The sequence below is a fragment of the Haliotis cracherodii genome, unplaced genomic scaffold (genome assembly GCF_022045235.1).
Source record: "Haliotis cracherodii isolate W230 unplaced genomic scaffold, xgHalCrac1.p SCAF_11, whole genome shotgun sequence".
In the NCBI taxonomy this organism is placed as follows: domain Eukaryota; kingdom Metazoa; phylum Mollusca; class Gastropoda; order Lepetellida; family Haliotidae; genus Haliotis; species Haliotis cracherodii.
In genome coordinates this window covers 1,349,825-1,353,626 of record NW_027266266.1, presented here as the reverse complement: position 1 = coordinate 1,353,626, position 3,802 = coordinate 1,349,825, and the positions used below count along the sequence as shown (strand labels likewise).

Here is a 3,802-nt window from a genome sequence, read left to right as displayed (position 1 = left end):
TCATTTTAAAAGGAGAGAAAGTAGGGCACCGATCATAACCAGAGAGGTGTAAAACACGCAGATAACAAACACCACGTTGTCCAGTTTATCTGCCAGAAGAGGAAAGTCCGTGAACTCCTCCGGGTCTTCTTCCTTTGAGTCGTCACCAGCGTCTGGTGGAGTGGCTGGCTGTACAACTTTCTTCCTGCATTTCTTCAGGAGAACGGAAGCAAAGATCCGCGTCAACCTACTGTGTTTGTCTCTCTGACTTAGCCGTTGTGAAACAATGCAGTATGCCACGATGGAAGAACTGAACACAAATAGCGTGTAGACAATGATGGTCAAGATTGGAATATCTTTGGACGACTGTGGTAGAAGATCAGTGAGGAGGGTGATGAAGATGGTGAAGGACAGGAAGAGGGTGACCGATGTTGACGTCTTTTCGCCACTGTTGGACTTGACCAGGATCACACAAGGATTGGCGGAAGTAACAATAAATAGGGGCATATCAGACTAAAGATATAGTAACCTTGACGACGCTGCAGGATCAGTGTCATACTCACTCCACCCTTGCGTCCGCGTTCGCGAAGGGTTACTCTCTTTGCTGAGGCCCTCGTCATTGCCCATTCACCACTGTCGATGACATCCTCGGCAGTGAAGGTGACATCACTGACGTTGACATCCAGCTCCCTGTGGTAGGAGGTGGTCATTGTGATTGAGCAGGTATGGATGTCAAAAGGGAACTTCGTGAGACGCATAGGACAAGGTGTTCTTGTCTCTAGATCAATATACCACTCGACCTTGCCGTCGGGAAAAACCTGCAACATATTTGTAAAAAATTACGTGGGTTTCATGCTCATGATATCGATCACTGGATTGTCTGATCCAAACTCGATTATTTACAGACCGCCGTCATACAGATGGAATATTGTTGAGTGCGGCGTTAAACAACAACAAAAAAACAATTGTAACGGCCTGAAAAAGGGCAACATACCTGAACAGCGTTGTCAGCCTCACCGAACGTGTCCTTCACACTGTGGGTTTTGAGGACATGAAGTTCTGGGACCCATATTTTTTATCAGGGAAAGTTAATCGTTTTTACATCTGTGTACTTCCTGTCATCCCACGTCAACCTCTCGTCCGTCCACGTGACCACAAGGTCCAACCACGTGACCAAGATTTCACGGGTTGCGTCCAGGGTGACTATTCTGGACACTGCAATGTCCGTGTTAACAAATACTGTTTTCGAGGAGTCATTGACGGGACGAAGGTATGGTTGGTAGTCGTTGAGGAGGTTGTTATGGAGGCGTTGCAAGTCGATGTAGCTGGCGCCGTCACTGACGCTGAAGTGGAGAAGTCCCAGCAATGTCACCTTCACAAAATCCATTTCAAATGTTTTGTCAAAATCACAATGGGAACGACTTGTCGGGCATTTATAGCAATATGATCACCGAACAATCTGATAATCTTCCCTACCAGTGAATGCTGTACACGTAGAGAATTCAGAATCTGCTGTCGCCAGACTTATCTAGATAACAGTTGGTGTGATTCCGTCATTTCAGACGGGCGAATGCTTATCACTTATTGGAGTGTTATAAACAGAAGGTCACGTCATGTGCATTAAAACATTAAAGCACGGTTCGACTACTGTTGACAATACTCTCGTGTTTCCAATTCGTGCATGGCATTAATGAAAAAAAATAATTAATCGTGATTGTATTCGTCCAATAGTGTTTGTATTTAATAGATTTTATCAAGCAAGTGATGATAAAGGTGTTAGGATCTACACCGAAACGTCGTACTAATTGTAATAAATAAGTTGTTCATCCATAGAACTCGTCTTACTTTAACGTAAATCAAGTGGACACCGTCCTCAAATATCTGACTCTGGCAACCTAGCCGTTGTTCTAGCCACGGCCACTGATCATGCTAGCTGAAAACGATCCTCTATCCAGGACTTTGTGATGTAGTTTATCGCGAGGATAACGTGCGGCCTTACATTCTGTGGGGCGGTCGGGTAGCTTAGTGGTTAAAGCGTTCGCTCGTCACGCCGAAGACCCGGGTTCGATTCCCGACATGGGTACAATGTGTGAAGCCCATTTCTGGTGTCCCCCGCCGTGATATTGCTAGAATATTGCTAAAAGCGGCGTAAAACCATACTCACTCACTCACTCACTCACTTACATTCTGTGTGTAATGTATGTTATCGATCATGCGCATGAACATAAATATTAAAGCGTCCAGTGAACTTGAAACTGGGGATTAGCGGCGATTGTCCGAGAACGTCAGTGTGTAAAAGAGATAACGTCAAACAGCACGGTGCTCTTCATTATAAGAATTCAGTTTCTGACCATCAGCTTCACACGTATCTTTATATAAGACATAGAGACTGTTTCATGCTTTTTTTCAAATACGATGTATATCTCATCGAGTGAAGTTTGAAAATGTGGATTTCAGACTGCACCAGATGAGATATACATCGTCTGTGACAAACACCATGAAAGAGTAAATTTATTATATACTTTTGATGCTAAAGTGCTCCCTTTTCGAAGATTTGTCAACTGCTGGTCAGGTCGCATTCTCAGTCACTACAGTGATCGACAGTGTGTGTACAAAATAGTTCCGATTTTAAACTTAAACACAAACACGCAAACTAATGTTTTTATACTTTCCAACATTTATTGTTGACTCTCCAAAGTTGGAAGAATATAAAAGCTTTGAAAAAATAATAAGCTGTTTTGTGGCGAACCAGTGGGAAGGAGCATGGATACAACAGAGCCACAATCAGGACAAAGATCAGTGGTCCGCTTCCTCGCAAGTCTGTGGGACTAAACTCAAACAAGAACACAACAGACAGCATGGTCTTAGGTATTTTTAAACATGTTACTCATCTTGTTTTGTTCCAGTTGTACACTAGCAGACAATTCAAGGGAGACAACTTTCAAGGGCATAACTCTGGATGATACTAGTTCCGTCATCCCAGGGTCATGAAAATACTGTTTTTTTAATTTTTATGACAGTGAAATATGACTTTTGATGGAAATAAGACTTTTATTCTTTTCATATGACAGCACATGTCAAACTCAAGCACAGAATAAATTGTTTTATGCTAAAGTTTGTCATTATTTTCCTTTGGTTCGTTATGTTTCCTGGGTAACTAACGGTGCTCTTGTAATCGAACTGTGAACGAACGAATGTAGCGACAGTAGTCCCGTAAAAGTCCGGGTTTCCAATGAGCCAATCAAAGTTACATATGCTCACTGTGAAATATGTTCACTGATATGGTTTACCCTTGGGGTCATAAAAGAGGATGTAATATGGTGACAGGTTCTTCCAATGTACTCTGTGTAACTGGTGTGTGTTACTAAATAAAAGCGACAAAACTGGTGCAACAGCCCACCAAGAGGTGAGTGAGTCAATGAGTGTGGTTTGACGCCGCTTTCGATAATATTCCAGTATTATCACGGTGGGGGACACCAGAAATGGGCTTCACACATATTTCCTATTTCCTTCGGCATGACGAGTTACCGCTTTAACCACTGTGCTACCCCACTGCCCACCAAGAGGAAATGTATCTCTTCAGTTGTGGTTACTTCCAGCCACAACCACTAGCCGGACTGGTCAAGGTGGTCACTCCTCCGTATTATCGTGCTATTTAGTTTGAAGACTTTAAAGTTTGCCTGATCTGTATTGGAAAAGTGTTAAATCGATTAGTAATGTCAGTTTATTATCAACATGTGAATGTTTGTAAAAGTGTACACATAAAATACAGTTGATCTAATAGCCAATATGCAAACACAGAAAGACGTGTACAATGCTTCAT

The 3,802-nt window shown here is 42.6% G+C and overlaps 1 pseudogene; it reads right to left on the bottom strand.

Annotated features, from left to right (window-relative positions):
• LOC139455943 (neuronal acetylcholine receptor subunit alpha-9-I-like) lies at window positions 1-1,366 on the bottom strand (annotated as a pseudogene).
• Window positions 1,367-3,802: the final 2,436 nt, after the last annotated feature.